We start from the raw sequence: 22386 nt of genomic DNA, 5'->3' as shown, positions 1-22386 counted from the left end.
AGTGCAGGCTTCAGGTCAGGAGCAACCACTTTCCTTGTGTCCTTCATCCACACCAAAAGTGAAGGATGCGGCAGCACACACTTCAGATTACTCCATAGAGCTCTTTTCACATACCATGCCTGGGTTAATTAAAAATGGGGCCCATCATATACTGGAGCATTCAAAATAGGGAACATCTGACACTGGAGCATCATCCATGAGGCCCATCATATACTGGAGCATTCTAAATGGGGCAGATCAGACACTGGAGCAGCATCTATGGGGCCCATCATATACTGGAGCATTCCAAATGGGGGACTTCTGACACTGGAGCATCATCCATGAGGCCCATCATATACTGGAGCATTCAAAATGGGGGACATCAGACACTGGAGCAGCATTTATGGGGCCCATTATACACTGGAGCATTAGAAATGGTGCACATTATATAAGGAGCATTATTTGGGCCCATAAGACACTGGAGCACCATCCATGGGGCCCATCATATACTGGAGCATTCTAAATGGGGCAGATCAGACACTGGAGCAGCATCTGTGGGGCACATTATACACTGGAGCATTAGAAATGGGGCCCATTATATATGAAGCATTATTTGGGCCTGGCCCATAACACACTGGAGCATTGTCCATGTACTGTAGCATTATGTTGAGCTCATCATATACTGTATGGAACATTATATGTGACCAATTATTCTGTATGGAGAAATATATGGGGCTCATTATTCTGTATGGTGCACAATGTGATGGCCATAATACTGTATGGAGTAAAATACTGTCCTTTTTTTGAGCTATTGTAGAATTTAAAATAGATCAGTCATGTCATGTAAGCAGTGAAGTATTTGTCATTGTACTATACCTATATTTCTGTGCCGTATCGGAGCATCATGAGTTGTGGTATGTGTTAAAGGGGAGTTCTTTGGCCCAGGGTACATGAAAACCTGGAGCCAGCCCTACCCCCCCTCAACTTTATCCAAATAACCCCCAGTTTTCAGTGCGTAACTATTATTATAAAGTAAATTAAGGTTGACAAGTTTCAGTAATAAGAATTGATATTTTTGGCATTGAAATGGGCACTGTAGGTGTGTTTACTGTCCTCCACTCCCTGCAGACTTTCCATCCCCATTGACTTGCATTGGGTTTCGTGTTTCAGTCGGATCCCCGACTTTTCCCTATAGTCGGCCGATTTCATTCGACCCGACTTTTGAGAAAGTCGGGTTTCATGAAACCCGACTCGACCCTAAAAAAGGCAAAATCGCTCATCTCTACTTAAAATATGACCACGCCTTATCCCCTGGACTATAAAAAGGTGGACATAAGCGGCTCTTGTCCACCTGACTCTTCATACATTCAGATGAGCAGGAAGGGGCAGGAAAGTACATGAACCTTGATGTACTTGTCAGTTGGCGGAAAATGCAGGATAAAATCAAAATGGGTAAAAATAGTGACCACCTAAGCCTGGCGTGGGTTCAGTCTTTGTGCGGACTGCAGGTAGGCCAGAGTCTTATGGTCTGTATGAATGACGACTGGATGGACTGCTCCCTCAAGAAGGTACTGCCGCTCCTCCAGAGCCATTTTATTTGGCAACAATATCTCAGTCGCCAATCGAGTAGTTGCCAAAATTCAAAAATGTTTGGAAAAAACCCTGGTCGTCCAATTGTCATTTCCACTGACTTTCTGTCCTCACCACTTTCAGGCTATGTGCCCATGTAGCGTTTTAAAACGCTCACTAAAAACCAGACTCCTTCCCAGAAATCGCGCATTTTTTTCCGCACGATTTCACCGCGATTATGATTGCGATTTTGCCGCGATTTTCGCGTGCGATATTCAAGCACTTTCCAAGCGATTTGAAGCATCGCTTGGAAAGTGATTGACAGGTTGGTCACACTCGTCAAACATAGTGTTTGACAAGTGTGACCAGGTTTTTACTATTGAGGCCGCCTATGCGGCATCAATAGTAAAAGATAGAATGTTAAAATGCTAAAAAAAATAAAAAATCGGGGTATATTTACCTTCCAGCGTCCCGCGCTGCATTCCCGGGCCTCAGCGTTCCCAGTAATGCCTTGCGAGACCTGTGATGACGTTGGTCTCGCGCTGCTATAGCGATCTCGCGAGACCGCTAGAGTCACGCGAGACTACGTCATTACAGGGCCTTGCCGCAAGGCATTACTGGGAACGCTATTTTTTATTCTTTTTTTTACAGGGGTATGGTACCCAGGGCCTGGAGGACAGTCTCCTCTCCTCCACACCGTGGGTACCAACCGCACATGAGACGCTTAACTTCCCGCATGGTGGGCATAGCCACATGCGGGAAGTAAGCGATTCTCATGCATTCCTATGGGTGCGGATTCGCGGCAATTCTTTGCGATTCCGCACAAAAGAATGAGCATGCTGCGATTTTTTCCGCGATGCGATTCCGCCGCGGAAAAAAGCACAGCATTAGCATAACATGTGTGGAATGCCACAGGAATGCATGGGGAGCGTTCTGTACACGATTTTTAAATGTTTTCGCGCCGAAAATCGCGGCAAAAACGCTTAAAAATCGCTACGTGGGCACACAGCCTCAATCTTTTTGGAGCAGATATTGACCCCCTTATTAAATGCAGTACTTCTTTTATACTAGAAACAGGTGCCTTTCTCCAACCAATTTCATATCTGGGCCAGATTTCCTCTGAGGCAATTTTAGTCATGTTTAATATTAATAGCCTCTATACCTCTAGCGTTCTAGAGTTGTAGCCTATATACCTCCAGTCCACATAATAGGAGAATCAAATCCATCCATAATTTACTTGTACAATCCTGTATGGACCCCGGGGCATTGAATGTGGTATAGCTTTGCTTATACTTGTTCTCACTAAGAATTATTTTTTATTTGATAATGCCTTCTATTTACAACTGCAAGGGATCGCAATGGGGTAGAATGTAACCACCATATGTAAATTACTCCATGTCCTCCTTTTTAGTCTAGTTTAATTCTCTTTTCAAACACCATTCAGTGTTGTGGAAATGTTATATTGATGACATAATTTGCATATAAGGCCCCCCTCCCCCTGCTCGAATCGCTCAATGAATTTCTCTCCTTTATAACCCCTTCCCGACCCTTGCTGTTCTAGTAATGCTCTACGGATTTCTGTACGCAGACGTACTAGTAAAAAAAACTCCTTCCTTTTCCTTCTTCAATGCGTCTAAAAATGCTGTTTTACGGTGTGGTTTTGATACTTTTTCTTCTTTATAGGTTTCTATATGGAACTTGAAAAGAACACATGAAAATAAAAATGTTGTACTTTTAAGTGCAGAATCAAAGCTTCTTATACTACTAAAAAAGGTTTAAAAACCTTGCTTCACATCTGCACCAAAAAACACATCAAATAAAGGGGAAAATGCATAAAAGAAAAGCAGCAAACACACAATCAGAGGAGATCGTTATTGTGTTGCGTGGTGCGGACACCTGCAGAAAATGTGTAGAAAAAAAACAGTAGAAAAAAATGGTTTTTTTACACTACGTGTGAACATGGCCTCAGGGTTACATTTTTAACACATTTTTTATGGGTTTAATAGAGAAAAAAATCAATCATGCCATTTTCAGATCACCATAAATAATCTGATCACTGTATTGTGTGTTCTGTTACAGTTACAGGGACCCCAAATATGTCTGTTATCTGCTGATTTGAAATGTTTATTATTTTTTCAAGACAGTAAAAGTTATTGTAATTGTTTTTAGTAATTTTATTGGAAGACAAAAATCTATTTTTATTTTTCCTCCAGGGTACAGGGAAATAGAAATATACTGTTATATACAGCTGTTTCTCTGTGTACCAATGGGTATAGTGGCTGCATTGCAGCTTCAAGTATAGATTGTGGCTAATAGCTTTAACTACTGCCTGCAATGATAGAGATTGTGGGTTCAATTCCTGGGGAGACAAGAAGAGAAAAATGACATTTTTGTAATTGTTTTTACTATTTCTTAGTAGTTTTGTAGGAAATCTGACCTTTTCTCCTACGCACCTATAGGTAGATAAACACAGCTATGTACAGAGGTATTTCTATGTACCAGTATTATCTTCCTGTAATCCTTAACACACACAACTAACAGATGTTAGTAGGGTTGTCAGAAGGGTTATCAGTAGGGATGAGCGAGTATACCCATTGCTCGGGTTTTCCCAAGCATGATCGGGTGCCCTCCGAGTATTTTGGCGTGCTCGGAGATTTAGTTTTCGTCGTTTCATCTGCATGATTTGCGACTGCTAGACAGCTTGAATACATGTGTGGAATGCCTGTTTGCTAGGGAATTCCCACATGTATTCAGCCTGTCTACAAGTCGCAAATCATGCAGCTGAGATGATGAAAACTAAATCTCCAAGCACGCCAAAATACTCGTCGGACACCCGAGCATGCTCAGGAAAACCCAAGCAACGAGTATACTCACTCATCAATAGTTATCAGGCATATAATTCCTGCAATAGGATGGGTCACTTCCATCCAGAAGAGGAGTGCTGCATCCCATCCACACCAGATGACGCCTTTTTCCCAAGCTATTTCTTGGGTCAAACTTACGGCCTGGCATCTGCATCGACATAAAACAAGAGAAAAAGATTAAAAAAGTAATGAATTAAAAAACCCTACATTGCTCAAAAATATAAGAGGTTAAAGGAGTAAATATATTGTAAGAAAGCAATACCACTAATTTTAAGCAGAGTTGAATATAGGGAGGTGTTAAATTATTTCTTAGTGTTTCTCTGTAGCATGTGTATTACACACATATAGCTTTACAGCACACGCATATGCACATCACGTATATGGTCATGTATAGTACACAATAAGCTTTGCTTTATATACAATAAAGTAGAAGGTCTGCTAAACTGTATGGGGTTTGTGCTTAGAAGAATGAAATATGTCAGAACAGTAAAATGATAAATTTGGCACAGAAGAATGAAATGCTGTGAAACACAGATAAGACAGAACGTACTCAGCACAGCTACGTTATCAAAGCAACACATGGGGGGTAATTTATCAAAGTTGTTTTTTTTTACAAAAAAAAATGATAGAATGCAATCTGAAAAATCACACATTTTTTGCGCCACATGGAGTAGTGAAAAAATGTTGTGGCTTTTTGTGTTTTAATGCCAGTTTTAAGCATCTCTGCCAAAATGGGTAAAACTTGGAAAGAGTCTGGATGGGGTGTAGTTACACCAGTCTGTCAAATTCAGCATAAGTTTTGGGGTTTCTTATGCCAGACATGCTTACTTCAGTCCTTCATTGAAGTATCATATCTGGCTAAGCGCATGGCAATGATAAGACGTTCTGAATTCATTAAGTGGCATGCACCTGTTAATGAATTTGAATTTGGCGCATTGTCTTCCAGCGCGTACTCAGTGCCTGTATGAATTAATCATCGCCACTGTGTATATATAAGCAGGTTGCGGGATGCAGTTATGCAAGAAAGGCAGAGCAAGGGTTAACAATTTAATTTAACTGTCAAGATACTCCTCACATGGAGATAAACGGTTAAAGGGGCAAATGATTGGGAAAAAGATAACCACAGAGCGACAACAGTCCAAGCAATTAACTTATCGTGCCAGAGGCTTCCTTGGTCATGGATGATCCGATGAGGGCGGTAGTCCCAGCAATGGTCAGTGCAGTGTCCTCAGGGGAGATTACACAGCTCACAGTATATCTTCTGGCGGCAACAGGCAGTCTACGGTTTTTACCCGTTGAGCCAATTAGTCCACAAACTTGTGCAGCCAAAATCAAGAGAGCTGCTTACAGTCTATCAACAAGGGGGTCTGCGGTGTGCTGTCCAGCAAAGAGGGCCACAATGAATAGTCCTGAACACGGCCCCCATTCCTATGCCCGTGCACAGCACTAGACTTACTGGAGCCCACGGCTCTTCCTCTGCTGCTGGGCTCAGCGACGCACTCATGTACAGGCATCCACAGTACATTGCAGGGCTGCTGCACATCCAGCGGAGCACACTGCACACCTTCCTGCCCTGTCTCTGCTGTTGAAAATCTGCCCGTCGCTTTGCGCACTTTCCTCTTTGCCATGCCCCCTGCTTCACAAGGTCTGTCCAGTCCCCTATTTCTTCCACCAAACAACCTGGGACGCAGCTTTGACAGTTCCGGACTGGCACAGTACAGGTGCCCACAGCCCGGTCTTTCTCCTTACACATACATTACCACATTTTGATATTTTTTCAGGCATAAGACTGACTGTATGAACTGAAATGTTCTTCAGTTACATGCATTATATCTGAAACTGAACCTGTCAAAGACTGAACTACTTGTATTTCCTCCCTCTACTAATGTACCTATACCCGACATTGCCATTTCCGTCTGTGGTTCCACTATTACTCCCCAGCAACATGCTCGCTGTCTTGGGGTCATACTTGATTCCGAGCTTTCCTTTGCCCCCCACATTCGATCACTGGCTCGCTCTTGTCATCTGCACCTCAAAAACATTTCTAGAATTCGACCTTTTCTTACTTTTGACTCTGCAAAAACTCTTACTGTTTCTCTTATTCATTCTCGTCTCGACTATTGTAAATCTCTTCTAATCGGTCTCCCTCTAACCAAACTCTCCCCTCTCCAATCTGTCTTGAATGCTGCAGCTAGGATCATATTCCTCACCAATCATCACACCGATGCCTCTACCTTGTGCCAGTCATTACACTGGCTATCCATCCACTCCAGAATTCAGTATAAACTTATTACCCTCACCCACAAAGCCCTCCATGGCTCAGCACCACCCTACATCTCCTCCCTTGTTTCAGTATACCACCCTACCCGCACCCTCCGATCTGCTGATGACCTGAGGTTAGCATCCTCAATAATCAGAACCTTCCACTCCCATCTCCAAGACTTTACATGTGCTGCGCCAATTCTTTGGAATGCACTTCCCAGGTCAATACGATTAGTCCCCAATCCCCACAATTTTAAGCGTGCCGTGAAAACGCATTTATTCAGACTGGCCTATCGCCTCAACTCATTAACCTAATCTATCCCTGTGTGGCACAGCCAAAAGTTTTACCATAACCAGGTTCCCCGCATCATGTTCCCGCATGCTTTTTCATCCGTTAGCCCTCTGTGTCTGTACTGTTACACACTTAACATTATGGCTGGTCCATACAATCAGGGCAACTGTTACCACCCACCTTTCGTGTCTACCTCTTTCCTCATAGACTGTAAGCTTGCGAGCAGGGCCCTCATTCCTCTTGGTATTTGTTATAATCTATGTGATTATTGTTATGCTGTAATGTCTATTGTCTGTACAAATCCCCTCTGAAATGTAAAGTGCTGCGGAATATGTCGGTGCTATAGAAATAAAATGTATTATTATTATTATGCAGCATCCATGCAGGTGCTCACAGCTTTCTCTCTTGCCCTCCACTGCTCAGATAGATCACTGCTGGTAGGAGGAAAGAGCAGTTCTCCCAGTGGTCAGCAATTACTCAGCATCAGCAAACATAGCAAGCTTCCCCCAGATTTTTTAGCAGATAGATAGACAGACAGACAGACAGACAGAAATAGATGATAGACAAATGTGTAAACATAACACACTATGATTTATTTTACTTATGGCCTTGAATGTAATATAAAAAACAATCATTAGGTGGCAGAAGAACACAGCAAGAGTAAAAACAAATGTTTAGAAGGAGCACTCTGCAAGACTGACAGGGTCCAGGAGACTACAGAAGACATCCTCCACCTCCTCACCTACCTCAGAGGCACTGATAAGGCAACATCTAGGCTTGTGCAGAAGTCAAGGCACAGCCAACCTGTTGAATGCAGCAGGGAGCGCAGACAACCTCTAGAATCCTGCAGTACTGCACTAACAGTGCAACACAGCACGGGAGGCGCATAATAAAAATGACATAATAAACCTACCAGTAGGCGGCAGCCTGGTCAGAAGTACAAACATGGAGAAGATCCTAATTCCTCTCTTAAGATGGCAGTATGTACTGCAAAACTCGGAGGCCTCAGTCACACAGAAACCAGCCACTAGGAAAGTCCTATGTTGGGGTTGAATCTATGTCCTTCTGTGAGTCGTTTTGCGTTATTAGCTTGCATATATTGGCCAAAATAAGATTTTTTTTTTGTCAGGAGACAGCAAAGCTTTTTAATGTCGGTCAGGTGGACTGTGGCGTCTGTTTTGTGGGGTGCACTTATATAGTGTTGGGCAGCCTGACTGATCCAATAATATGGGCATCATCAATAGGCTGTAAGCCAGACACTGTGCATTACACGTATCTGTATGACTGGCATCCTATGTAAGCCTCATCATTGTGCATTGTTAATGCTAGGCAACCACCCCTCCATTAATTGGGAGGTTTGTGAGTGGTTGCATCATCAGTCTACAGAATTATGCTTGAGCAAATGCTCCAAGTGTCTTAACAACTCAGAGGGTGGAGAAATTACCACATGTTGGGGAGACCATATGTTTTTCTGCTGTAATGGATGTAGGGAAAAAGAATATACAGTGCCTTGAAAAAGTATTCATAGCCCATGGAATTTTTCACATTTTTTCACGCTATACCCACAAATTTAAATGTATTATATTTGGATTTTATTGGATATATCAGATATATCAAACTAGCAAATATTTGTAAATGGTAAAGTGTAACACTCGTGCCCTGACTGGTTGGAGCGAGCGTGGGGTTGTGGCTCCACTGTGCCACAAACCAGACTACCCTGGAAAGGGCGTGAATAAGCAGCTACCTTGGTGTTCACTGGAACGTCTGATGGTGAGGTCAGGGTTGTGCGGCAGGTAGCTGCCAGGTACCACTCCAGTGTGGTGTCTGGCTGTGGCTGCTGATCCCACTGGGGAACAAATCACTATGTGAAGTGCGGACGAGTACAGACAGGCACGACTGACACAATGACGGGCACGGCTGGTACTGTTGGCAGACAGGTGGGCATGGCTGAGACACAGGCAGGCGGGCACAGCTGGCACTCTGGCAGGACAGGTGGGCATGGCTGGCACTCTGGCAGGACAGGCGGGCACGGCTAGCGGGACTGGAACCGGTACAGGTAGGACAGGAACATAGGCAGGTATGAGTGGGATACAGGAAGGGGAGGATCTGGGACTGAATAGTGAAGGACAGAGACATGGACTGGAATGAGTAGTTTATGAGAACAGGTAGGAACCTGTTCAGACTGGAGAAGCAGGGATGGACTCAGGAAGGACAGAAACACGGACAGGTAAGAGTAGTGTGTGGGAACCGGTAGGAACCTGGTCAGACTGGAGGAGCGGCGAGCAGAACAGAGTCGCTGGTTGCAGTGCAGCGAGCTGAACTGCAAGAAGCATGGAGAAAAGGCAGAGTTGCAAGAGTGCGGAGCAAAAGACAGAGCCACAGGAGTGCGGAACAAAAGGCAGAACCAAAGAGCAAACGGCAGAACCGCAGGAGCGCGGAGCAAAAGGCAGAACAGCAGGAGCGCGGAGCAAAAGGCAGAACCGCAGGAGCGTGGAGCAAAAGGCAGAACCACAGGAGTGCGGAGCAAAAGGCAGAACCACAGGAGTGCAGAGAAGGATGGTACCGCAGGTATGCGGAGCAGGACGGAACCTCAGGTATGCGGAGCAAGTGCAGAGCAGGGAACCGCAGGTAGGTGGTGCAGGTGCAGATGGAGCGGGCACAAGGATAGACACAGCAGGGAAAGGAGCCACAGAGAAGGAGACCAACAGACAGAGGTAAGGACTGAGTACAGACAAGGTCAGGTATAGGAACAGGATAAAATGCAGGAATGGAACACAGTACACACAGGGACGGACACAGAGACAAATACAGGACAAGGACACAGGCCTGAGTATGCAGCCCTCAGGAAGGCGGAAACAAGACACAAGGCGCACGGAAACAGATCTGGGTATGCAGCCCCCAGAGAAGGCAGAAACAGGACAGGCCTTGCACCTCACCAGCAAGGCACTGACTGAGGGAAATAGTTGAGCTGCCTTAAATACCAGAGGCCTCTTGGTAATTGGCTGGGGACACCATAGGCAGGTGCACACTGATTCTATAAGAACCAGAGAGTATCGGCGCCGCCCCCTATGCACACAGCCAGGAAGTATGCAGAGATCAGGCAGGAGGCAAGAGGCATACAGAATGGAGCTGGCAGCAGACAGAACTCACAGCATGGCCCGGAGTAGTGAGTAAGGCTGATGGGGGATGGGAGGCCATGCATTGATGCCAGCAGGGTTGTCACTGTACCCCCTTCTTTAAGGTCCCTCTTCTTCAAGCCTGCCAGAAGGAGTATGCAGCGACACACAATCCAGGCCATCACGAAAGCCTTCGGGTAAAGTGAAGTAGGCATGCCATCAGGAATCACAGAATGCCAAGTCACTTGGTACTCGACGAGGTCAACCTTCATAATAGCCTGGGCCTCTTCCTCCAGATTGGTGGAAAGCAGAGATGAGCAAACTTCTGTCTTAGCATCTTCAGTAACCGGCCATATGGAAGATGAAGGCATACCTTCAGGAAGCATCTTTGGCCCTTTTACCCTGAAAAAACTGACCACCTCCTCCAGGTTAGAGGATGAGTAAACCTCTGTCTTGGTATCTTCACGCACTGGCCACATGGGAGCTGAAGGCATACATTCAGGAAGCATCTCCAGCCCGTTACCCAGAGGAAGACAATCAAGAGGCAGGGATGCTCCTAGGAACAGAACACTGGTATAGTCGTTGGAGCCATGTAGAGAGAACACCAATGCTTCCCCTTCATTGGAGACGTCATTACACTTAGACTCGCTGACTAGCAGACCAGAGAAAGAAGTCTAGACTGCTAACTGACTCTGATGCATGGGTACCAGATACCTCTTTCAACTTGGTTGTTTCAACCAAAGCACCTTGCTGGGTTTCCAGACCTGAATGGGTAATGGAGTTATAAGCTCTGAATGTCCCATGGGCATTCCAGACAGCATATGGAAGATGAACTTCTTCAAGTATAATTCTCCGACTTGGAGCTGTAGTTGTCCTTGCAGGACTGGACTGTTCTTGAGTAGGGCTCGACAATCACCAGACAACGCCCATACCGGGTTCTGGAGTTGAAGAACGGAGATCACACACTGACTCCGTATGGCTTGCAGCTTGAAGACACCAAAGCTCCCAGAATACAGAGAAACAGTCATTGATTTTGATGGAGAGGGAGTACTCTCATCAAGGGCCACCTCTCCTCCTGGCCCAAGGTTTTGGAGTATAGGCTTCACAGGGCAGAGACCGCCAGGATGTTCCTTCTCAGGACTGGACTCCGGCTGAAGCTTTGGCAGTCCATTTTTATTAGACCTCTTGGATCTTACAAGGAAGGCCATCTTGGCAGGCTGTGGAACCAAAGAGTCATAGACATCATGGACGGATGTGACGGTTCTGGGTCGCCCTCCCAGGGCTGCGGGGTACTCGGTACCGGGCCGGTGTCAGCGGGATGTGTCACAGTGGCGGTGACCCGGTCCATGGCCCTGGGCGCCCAATTAATGGGGGAATTTTTATTGTAGTTAGTTTGAATGAATAGTTTGCGACGCCACCTGTGGTGTTCGGCAAGTGAGGTGTTAAGCCGACGCTGCTTGCAGATCCTCTGGGGCTGGTGGTGTGTGGCAGCCAAGATGGTGAAGCTCCCCACAGGTGGAGCTGTAGCCCCAGGGCAGTGTAGGTGTAATGGATGAGGAGAAGCACAGGCAGTATAGGAGCTGGTACCCAGATGTAGTGATGCTGAGGGTGTAGGCACGATAATGAATGGAGGACACCGGGGCTTGTAGTTCCAAAGCTTTACTCACAGTCTGTAGTGCACAGAGGTGCCTGCCTCCAGGCCGTGTCCTCCTGGTCAGAGACTCAGTCAAATTCCAGGCAAGATGGTAGGCTCCCCTCCAACACTCCGCCAACATGTACCTTTCTGAACGTCTCCTCTATAGCGCTTTAAAGTATGAAGATCTCCTAGTACTGAGTTACACTGGAGTTCCTCTCATCAGATGTTGCCAAGAACTCTCCTTGTACGGCAGACAGCTGTAGCCTGCTTCGGGAACTCCCTTTTCCTGAGTCCCGGCTCTCTATCCAAATGCTGTTGTGCCCCAAGTCTTAGATGGGAGTAGTGCATTTACAGCCAACTACTCCACCGGTGTCTGCTGCAGAACCTTAAGTGTCCATACAACCTCGGGGACCGGGCCCCGGCCTTGCACTTAGAACCTATAGGCAGGGTGCTTCCTTCCAAAGCACGTCCTCTCTGTTCTATTCTCTTTCGTTCCGTACTATTCTCTCTTTCTTATGGATGCTTAGGTTACAGATCAGTGTCATTCTTCCTTCCTTCCTTTCCCGTGCCAGCTGGCTCAGGTCACTGAGGCAGCTGCAGCACTCCTTCCTTCATCCCTTCTTCCAGGGATCCCCACTCCTCTCCGAGTGGCTTCCTCCCTCAGTCTCCCCGACTGACTGACTCCGCAGACTGACTGACCTCTAATTCTAAACCTTCCCAGTCTTTTATGTATTCTAACACCACCCACCTCCCAGCACGTACAGTGTTCCAAGCAGGGAACCACCAAAGGTGCTCTGCTACTCCCTAAGCACTGAGACGCAATGTGGTTGTACAGACCTACCCTGGTGTGTGGGGTGCGAGTGTTGGAGCGTGGAAAGGAGTTCCCACCTTACCTGGATGGTGGGGCACTACACCTTAGGAGAAGGTGCAGTACCTCTGTGGCGACTGAGCCTCAGGAGTGCCACAGTTCTCCCACAGGTCTTTTTCGTCTGGTCTGTTTCTGGAAGCTTGGGGGGAAGACTTTTCAGGAGACGCCGTACTAGGCCTGAAGACTCGTGGTGATGGGATCCCCTGCTTCCCAGAGAGGGTTAAGCCACTCCAAGGCATCTCCTGTTAGGTAGGACATTAGTAATCCTACATTTACCCAATCAAAGGCAAAATGGGAAGCATGCCACTTGAAGTAATGTAGGCACCGCTCCAAGAACATACGGCACAGCTTTGGATCCCCATCGCACCTTCGTGGATCCGCTGGGACAGATACAGGTTGAGAAATTACATGTGCAAGAACTATGAGTTGAGCTGGAAATTTGGAGAAGGCCTGGATTTCAGATTGGGAAAAAATTTTCTCGGTTGCTCAGACCGAAGAGAAGTAAGTACATCTTGCTCTGAGAGCAGAAGACCATGGGACTCAGCGGAGGAACCAAGAGCTGAGCATAGGAAAGCATAAAAAAGCGGTGCAGTTTTTAGGGCAGGATTTTGATAGGATTCAGCAGGAGTGTTTACAGAGTGGAACTCTCTTTAAGGATGAGACCTTTCCTCCTACTGTGTACTCCCTGGGGTTTAAAGAACTCGGTCCAAACTCATCCAAAACTTATGGAGTTAAATGGCTCAGACATACGCAACTTATGTCAAACCCCCAGTTTATCGTGAATGGTGCAACAAGAAAAGACATCTGCCAAGGAGCTCTTGGTGACTGTTGGCTCCTTGCTGCCATCGCCTCCTTGACGTTGAACGACATTTTACTTCACTGTGTGGTTCCTCATGGTCAGAGCTTTCAGGAGAATTATGCTGGAGTCTTCCATTTTCAGCTATAGCAGTTTGGTGAATGGGTAGATGTCGTCGTTTATGACCTGCTCCCAGTTAAGGATGTAAAACTTGTCTTCGTTCACTCGGCAGCGGGGAATGTGTTCTGGAGTGACTCCTGGTGGAGGCCTATGCGAAAGCTAACGGGAGTTACGAAGCTCTGTCTGGGGGAAGCACTTCTGAAGGCTTTGAAGACTTTACCGAAGGAGTTAGGAGTGGTATGAGCTGAAGAAGCCTCCCGCGGACCTGTATGGCATCATCTTAAAGGCTTTAGAGTGGGGTTCCCTCATGGGCTGCTCCATTGATATAACAAGTGCAAATGATATGGAAGCCATAACCTTCAAAAAACTGGTTAAATGCCATGCCTATTCTGTTACTGGAGCTAAGGAGATCAACTATAGAGGTCAGAACACAAAGCTAATTCGGATGAGGAACCCGTGAGGAGAGGTGGAGTGGACTGGAGCATGGAGCGACAACTCTAGCGAGTGGGACAGTGTGGATCCTTCACAAAGAAATGAACTGATAAACAAAATGATACAGCATTTTCTAAATAGTTTAAAAATATAAATCTGTATTTAGCCCCCCTGATTCAATACCTTGTAAGACCACTTTTTGCTGCAAATACTGTTGCAAGTCTTTTGGGTTCTGTGTCTAACATCTTTGCAAATCTAGATATAATTAATGCCACTCTCCGCAAGAAATTATTCTTGGATGTCGGTCGGATACCTCTCACACAGCAAAACCAGATCTCACACTTTGCATTGATGAGGAGCAGTACCCCAAAACACAGTATCTGCAAATTGAGATTCTGGTTTGGCTATTATCCTAAGTCATTTGATAAGGCTCATTAAAGGTTCAACATTGACTTTTAGGATTGCTACTTCCAATAGGTAGCACTAGAGTTCTAGTCCTCTTCCTCTCTGGAAAGACAATTTGCATATTTTCCAAAGGAGCTTTGCGGCTTTAAGGCTACTTTCACACTTGCGTTTTTTTGCTGCGCGTTTTTTGCGCACAGAAACGCATGAAAAAAATGCATCATGCGTTTGTGTGCGTTTTTTGCGGGTTTTGGAGCATTTTTTGCGCATACGTGCGCATTACTATGCGCACGTATGCGCACCCATAGACTAGAATGGGTGTTTTGCTGTAAAAAAAAACACTTTGCGTGCGCATGCATTTTTTGGGGGCAAGTCGGACACACAAAAAATGCAACAGGATGCATTTTGTGAACCCGAGCGCACACTACGAAAAAACGCATGCACATACAAAGGCGTACAAACGCGTGTGTATGCGCTCATATGCGCACCCAAGTTAAAGTATAGGGAAAAAAACACATGCGTTTTTTGCGCTAAAACACAGCGCAAAAAAAACGCAAGTGTGAAACCAGCCTTAGTCTTGGATCCCGGTCAGACACCTCTCACAGAGCCTTCTTGGATCCAAATCTAGATGTTGAATTTTTTGCCAATTCTTTGCAAACCAGCTCTAGCTGAATGATGGAGAACATTTGTGAACAGCAATTTTCAAGTCTTACCACAGATTATCAATGGGATTTAAGTCTGGAATTTGACTGGGACATTCACACACAAAAATATACTTTGATCTAAACTATTCCATTGTAGCTATGGCAGTTCGTTTAGGGTCGTTGTTCTGCTGGAAGGTAAAGCTATGCCTCAGTCTAAAATCTTTTGCAGCTTCTAACAGGTTTTCCTCCAGAATCAACCTGTATTTAGCTCCATCCATCTAGCCATTAACTGTGACCAAATTTGCTGTTCCTGCTGAAGTAAAACATCCCCACAGCATGATGCTGCAACAAGCTTGTTTGCTGCAACCAGCTTGTTTGACAGTGCGGATGGTGTTTCAGGGTGATATGCAGCATTTGGTATTTAGTCCAAAACGTTCTACGTTGGTTAAAAAAAAAGCAAGGTTTGTGACTAAAAGTTGTTCTATGGACAGATTCATCCACCTCAACAGTGGATCTCTGCAGCTTGTCCAGGGTGACTCAACAGTGGTTCTCTGCCGCTTGTCCAGAGTGACCATAGGCCTCTTGGCTGCTTCTCTAATTTTCTGATCTCCTTTCCAGTTTAGGTGGAAAGCCACTTCTTGGTAGGTTGCTATTAATTAGCATGGAAGGAACTTCCAAGACCCCTTCCCAGCCTAATAACACCAGCTCTCAGCCTCCACAGAAATGGCACATCTATGAGATGTGCCAATTATGGAGCTAAGCCTCGGATATTTCCAATTACCCTGGAGCATTGGCTATAGGGGTAATAGTTTTTGAGGTTGATGTCAGCTGTGTAATGTCCACTAGCATGAAGCCCATGGGTTAGTAATGGAGAGACGTCTATCACACACCCCCATTATTAACTCAGTAACTAAACAGAGAAAATACACACCAAAAAAATTCTTTATTCAAAATAAAACTCCCCAACAAATTCCCCTTTTCACCCATTTATTAAAAAACAAAAACAGTCCATTCCGCCGTAGTTGACATGGTGATCCCTCTCTGGTCCACTGTAGTCCACAAGAATGTCCCACGACGATCCCTGTCTCAGTCTTCCAGAGTGCAGGGCAACTAGGGCTCCCACACTTCAAGGGGCCCCAAGCCAGTGGAGCCCGTAAGAGGAGTCCGGCTCTGCCCCCGCATTGCGCATTCAACTTATCAGCATCATATATGCCAATACAGTTGAAAGCAGTGATGGAGGAGAGAGCATCAGATGACGCTCCCATTGCCCTCTGCTTTTGACTCAGTGGGCATGATGTTATCACTTCATCATGCGTCACGCTGTGCCAGCAATGGTGATGATGAGTGTAGGGGGCTGCACTATACTGTGAGTGGAGGGCTGCATTATACTGTGTGTGTCGGGGCTGCATTATACTATGTCTGTGGATGGGGCTGTATTATACTCTGTGTGGGGACTGCACTGTACTGTGTGTGTGTGACTGCATTATACTGTGTGGAGAGGGCTGCATTATACTGTGTATGTCTGTTTGCATTATACTGCTGGGGGGCTCCAGTATACTCTGACGAGGCTGCATTATACTCTGAGAGTGCTGCATTATACTCTGAGAGGGCTGCATTATACTGTGTGTGGGTCGGCAGTATACTCTGAGGGGTCTGCATTACACTCTAAGGGGGCTGCATTACACTGTGGGTGTGGGGGGCTGCACTATACTCTGAGGGGGCTTCATTCTACTCTATCAAGGACCATGGTGAGTGCATTATACTATGTGTACTATATGGGACCTGCATTATACTGTATCAATGACTATCTGTCCTCATCATTCTTCCTCAGCTGGTGTAAAGTAACTCAGGAAAAAGCATCGAATGACTTCAATATAGTCGAACGCGCTCGTTTAACAGCCTGAACTAAGAGCATGTAAAAACAACCAAAATGTTTCTGAGTGATGGTGCAAAATGTGAGCAGTTGGGGATCAAGTTTAAATTTTTGTCCAGGGCCCCACTTTGTCTAAAACCGGCTTTGGCTCTGGCTTTAGAGCCCTTCACCTACCTAGTGTCCCAGGCAGTGGACCCCACTCATGCCCATCTGACAATTTTCCAGCTTAATGGTCAAGCCAGCCCAGCGGATCTTACTCAGCACCTGTGACAGATACTCTAGGTGATCCTCCCAGGTGGGACTGAAAATGGCAATGTCATCCAGGTATGAAGCCACATACCCTTCAAGTCCCTTGCGCAGCATGTTAACTATCCGAGCAGGTCATCAATGCGCGGCACTGGGTACACATCTGTGGCTGAGACTACGTTGAGCCCCCTATAACCAACGCAGAAACGGGTTGTCCGGTCCTTCTTTGGGATGAGGTCTACGGGTGAGGCACAAGTGCTGCTGGATGGTTGGATGACCCGACCCCCAGCTTTAGCATATCATCAGTCTCCTGGTGCATGTGCTGCTGCACCTCCAGGGAGACCCAATATGCTGAACGCCGGATAGGGGGGTGATCCCCAGTGTCCACGTGATGGACACGCAACTCAATCCCTCCAGACTTGTTGTTGAACAAATCCCGGAAGGGGTGTAGGGATGTGCACAGATGGGACAATTGATTTTACCAGAGCTGGTGACAAACATCCATATTCTCGATAGTCTCACCCACCCTAGCCTGGTCGAGCATATGCAGGAGGGTCTCTACCTCGCCCTCTTCCAGCAGTTTGCATACTCCGGGGTTTCTTCTGGTACTTCTCAGGGGTCCAGAGCCTGCTTGATGTCCTCATAGCTCAGGTTTCTCTGGGCAAGTACCCAAAGATTTCCAGGGCCTTTCCAATGAGACGAGGGGTTAATAACCAGACCCACTGGTCCTCAGGCAGATGGTATTGATGAATTATCTTAAGCCAAAATTATCCCAAAAGTAATTTGTGTCAGTTTAATAGCAAGAAAATCCGTCTGTTCCACTAAAATTCCACATAAGGAGGGAGTGGACAGAATAAACACAAAAGTCCCAAAAATCTTAGAAATAATTAAACAATATTTATTAACAAAATTCAATCAATTACAAATCAATAGTAATCTCACATACTGAGGGACCCATAATGCTACTAGCTCCTTTAAGCACACTATTACATAGGTAAAGTAAATATTGTGATTTTAGAGCCAATAAATAAAGCTCATCAAAGTGCACAATGCAACGGGGAATACTAAAAATCAACTAATGCCCAAAAGAATTCATGAGTCTATTCTTTTGAACCACTTTATTATTCCACCGCCTTTAGCAAAGCCACCACTATTAAATTGTACAATGAGCTCAACGCAATGTTACTTACATAGTATGTGGAGATCGTACTGTGTCCCTCCACCCCGAAGTGCGTTTCGTCTACACTTCTTTAGGGGGCATGGTATTGATGGCAAGTTTTTTCAATGCCAGCAAGAAATTGTCTAAATCCCCTCCTTTGTCCAGCAGTGGGAAATCCTGTAGATTGGGGACCCGGATCTCAGGGAACTCACGATTGGCTGGGGTCTGCAGCTGGAGCTGAAGTAATTGTTGCTGGTACTTGTGCACCCATTGATGTTCTGCAGCTTCCTCACGACATTCAGTTATTGCCATGAGGATCTTGTAGGAGACTTCATCTCCTTCCTTGAGTCTGGCCAGTAATGCGAAGGTTCTTACAGGAAATTAGTAGCGAGAGAAAACAGGAGAGTGCTACCTAAGTGCAATAAAAAACATATGAAAGTAAAGGTGATCCGTATGTATGTGCTCACCTATGGGGGTTCTGCAAGATGGACACAACACTATGCTGGAATTTAGAGATGATTGGGATCGTCCACTGTGGCTTGCCGCTCGTCCAGGGTGCAAAAAGTCATGTTAGCCTTGTTCCATCCACAACTCCAAGGCGAAGTGTAAGAAGAAAAGATTTCGGAGGCACTTCCGTCTCGCGGATTTGATCCCAAAGAACTGTTGTCTTCATCCTATGCTGTTGAAATTTCTCTGCTCTCCATTCTTGACAATATGTAAGTGATATTTAGGTTTTCAGGTTCTTTTTAACATACACCAGGTGCTGCTCTTATTGTTATTACAGCTCAGGAATTGGTCTTATCTTTGTTAAATATTTTATTATACCTCATTTTTTATATTGTGTGGGGTAGAGATAGGCAAGTGTCAGCTCTATTATGGGTTGTTATATTATGTGTCTTTGATTCTTTAATTGTTTTTAAGTATTTTTTGTGTTTTTTTGTACTAATAAAAGCATGGTTCATTTTTTAAGGTGATCCCTGTGCTATTGCATAATTCTTGTTCTTCTAAACTATAGAATTCTGGTAGCATAATACTGAGTGGGGGCACTGTGGCATCATTATAATGTGTGTTTGGGGTACTGAGGGATAAGTTATGAGGGAAAATTCACTGTGGGTGTATCATACTGTTTGTGATGGGTATTTTTGTTGGCATAATATTCTATGGGGGTTATGAAAGTGTAGGGGTATGATATATTAGGGTAATGCCCTGCCTTTCTCTTTCGTCCCAGTGCCATATATTATCAGTGTATGTATATTCGCTAATACATTATGGTACTGCTACACAAATAAATGCATTACCATGTCTATATAATGGTACTGCTACACTGTTTTGTGTATTATCGTTCCTTGCTAATTGTATATATGTATATATGTGTGTGTATTGTTATACTGTTGTAATGCTGCTATATATAGTGTATAGGGTAAGTGTAGCTACTTGATTGGCCACTAGATGGGGGCATTATAGTGTACAGAGCTTTCAGCTAGTGAATATGATAGAAAAGGGTTAACAATAGGAGGGGCTGTTGATGCCCGGGCGCCCGAATAGTCCACATGGGCTCTAGGCCCAGGACACCACAGCAGTCACATAACATTTGAAGAAGAGAAGCCTAGCCATTCCTCTATAGGACAGAAGTGTGGTGTCAAGCAGCAGGATTGCAGCAGTTCATAGCTGGAGAAAGGAAGCGGTCAGGTATAGTACAGGGTGCAGATTGTTTAACATGTGGCAGGTAGTTGCGTGGGCTGATGCTCTCAGGACCAGGGCAAAATGGGCCAGAGAATCCCCAAGCACAGGAAGTCTGAACAGGGAGAATGCTGCGGTACCGCCTAAGGCGCTATTACCCTGTAATGTACTGGAGGACGTCAAACTGAGTACAGGGAAAAAACAATGAGAACTGCATGGAACTTGCTGTTGATGTTGTAACTGACTGACTGAGAAGAATGTGCTGCCAAGTTGTTCAAGTAGTTTCACTTGTTGCATTTGAACCGGACTGTGTCTCAATTCTTGTGAAACCAATTGCAGAAAGGCTTCAGCACCACAGTGGTATCCCTGATGGCGCAGTGAGAGAAGACACAGGTATGCTGGTGGAAGAATGCCGTTTTCATGTAAGAGGAAGCCAGGGCACAGATGCACTGGAGTCCGCGGCCATGAATACAGTCCTAGACCTCCCTGACATTGGAGTTGGCGATGAGCGGTTGTATTACCTCTTCCAACCCCTAACCCCCCGGGAAACTCCCCCACCCACTTAAACTCCCAATAATAACAAGACACCCACATGGAATATAATGGCCACAGCAGCCTTTTATTTAAATAACATACAGTAATTTGTAAATATATCGCAACCTTGGGGAGGGTCCTTGAAGCTCCAAATCTGGTGACAAAAACGTAAATAATACTTTCTGTGGACAAACACATACCATAAATTACTCCCAGCCGTTACCTCACTGGCTCGGGAGCACCAAAACCCCCATCGGGGTTACCCTGTCCACTTAATCCCTGGGGATCCGACCAACCACTGCCGGAAGTCCCCCCAACTCACCAGACCCAAACCATGGCTAAACATTGAGGAATCCATATAACCACAGATCCCCCAAAACCAATTTAGCACCAACTTCAAGGACCCCCTCCCCCCACATGCCACCAGCCACCATGACCCATAACATTGAAATAACCTACCCCTTGCAAACCCCCCCTGCATAAAAAATTAGGGCGGGCGGGCGGGACAATTCCTCGTGCCATCGAGCCTGTGACATAGCGCTCAGATATCAGTGGGCCTCACACAATCCAAAAGTGTCCAGTGTCCAAAAGTGTGTGCAGAGATTCAAAATCTCCCTTATCCTCTAGTCACTTTGGTCACAGCTGTGCCATCGAGCCTGTGACATAGCGCTCAGATATCAGTGGGCCTCACACAATCCAAAAGTGTCCAGTGTCCAAAAGTGTGTGCAGAGATTCAAAATCTCCCTTATCCTCTAGTCACTTTGGTCACAGCAGCTGTGCCATCGAGCCTGTCACATAGCGCTCAGATATTCATTGGGCCTCACACAATCCAAAAGTGTCCAGTGTCCAAAAGTGTGTGCAGAGATTCAAAATCTCCCTTATCCTCTAGTCACTTTGGTCACAGCTGTGCCATCGAGCCTGTGACATAGCGCTCAGATATCAGTGGGCCTCACACAATCCAAAAGTGTCCAGTGTCCAAAAGTGTGTGCAGAGATTCAAAATCTCCCTTATCCTCTAGTCACTTTGGTCACAGCAGCTGTGCCATCGAGCCTGTCACATAGCACTCAGATATTCATTGGGCCTCACACAATCCAAAAGTGTCCAGTGTCCAAAAGTGTGTGCAGAGATTCAAAATCTCCCTTATCCTCTAGTCACTTTGGTCACAGCTGTGCCATCGAGCCTGTGACATAGCGCTCAGATATCAGTGGGCCTCACACAATCCAAAAGTGTCCAGTGTCCACAAGTGTCTGCAGAAATTCAAAATCTCCCCTGTCCTATAGACACCTTGTACCTTGTTTTACGTTACTATATAGTTTGTTGGATTTTGTCTACATTTCTACCAAAAATGAGGAAGGCTGGTGGAAGAGGCCGTGGAATTGGGTGGGGGTTGGCAGCTGGTAATGATGGTGTTGGTGGTGGATCTGATGGTAGTGGCAAGAGCAAAATAGGACCGAATGCAGGAGGTGTTGAGCCTGCATCATCGTCTGGCTACATAAGGCCTCGAACGCTTAGTTTTCTAGGAGTTGGCAAACCGCTTTTAAAGCCAGAGCATCAGGAAAAAGTTTTGTCTTACATTGCTGACTCAGCCTCCAGCTCTATCGCCTCCTCTTCTTCAGTTGTAAAAAGTAAAAGCACTGAGTCGTCATTGGAGGCTCATGTTCATGAACCAGACCTTTCCTTGTGTCCTTCACCCCAACCAAGATTGAAGGATGACGCAGGCCATACTACTGATTACTCCATGGAGCTGTTTTCACATACCATGCCTGGATTATCAAGTGAAATGGTGAATTACCCAGGCCAAGATGAATCTGACATGGAGTGCACTGATGCACAGCCGCTGATGGATGATTCTGCTGGTACATTCACTCAGAGCACTACATTGTCTTCGCAGTGTACAGAGCCAGATTCTGACCC

General features: G+C 45.7%; 1 pseudogene; it reads left to right on the top strand.

Annotated features, from left to right (window-relative positions):
- Window positions 1-14088, top strand: part of LOC141088730 (calpain-1 catalytic subunit-like) — a 35519-nt pseudogene extending 21431 nt beyond the window's left edge.
- Window positions 14089-22386: the final 8298 nt, after the last annotated feature.

The sequence above is a fragment of the Dendrobates tinctorius genome, unplaced genomic scaffold (assembly GCF_039654945.1).
Source record: "Dendrobates tinctorius isolate UK_male_01 unplaced genomic scaffold, ASM3965494v1 ptg000040l, whole genome shotgun sequence".
Lineage (NCBI taxonomy): Eukaryota > Metazoa > Chordata > Amphibia > Anura > Dendrobatidae > Dendrobates > Dendrobates tinctorius.
This window is presented reverse-complemented; position numbering and strand designations above follow the sequence as displayed.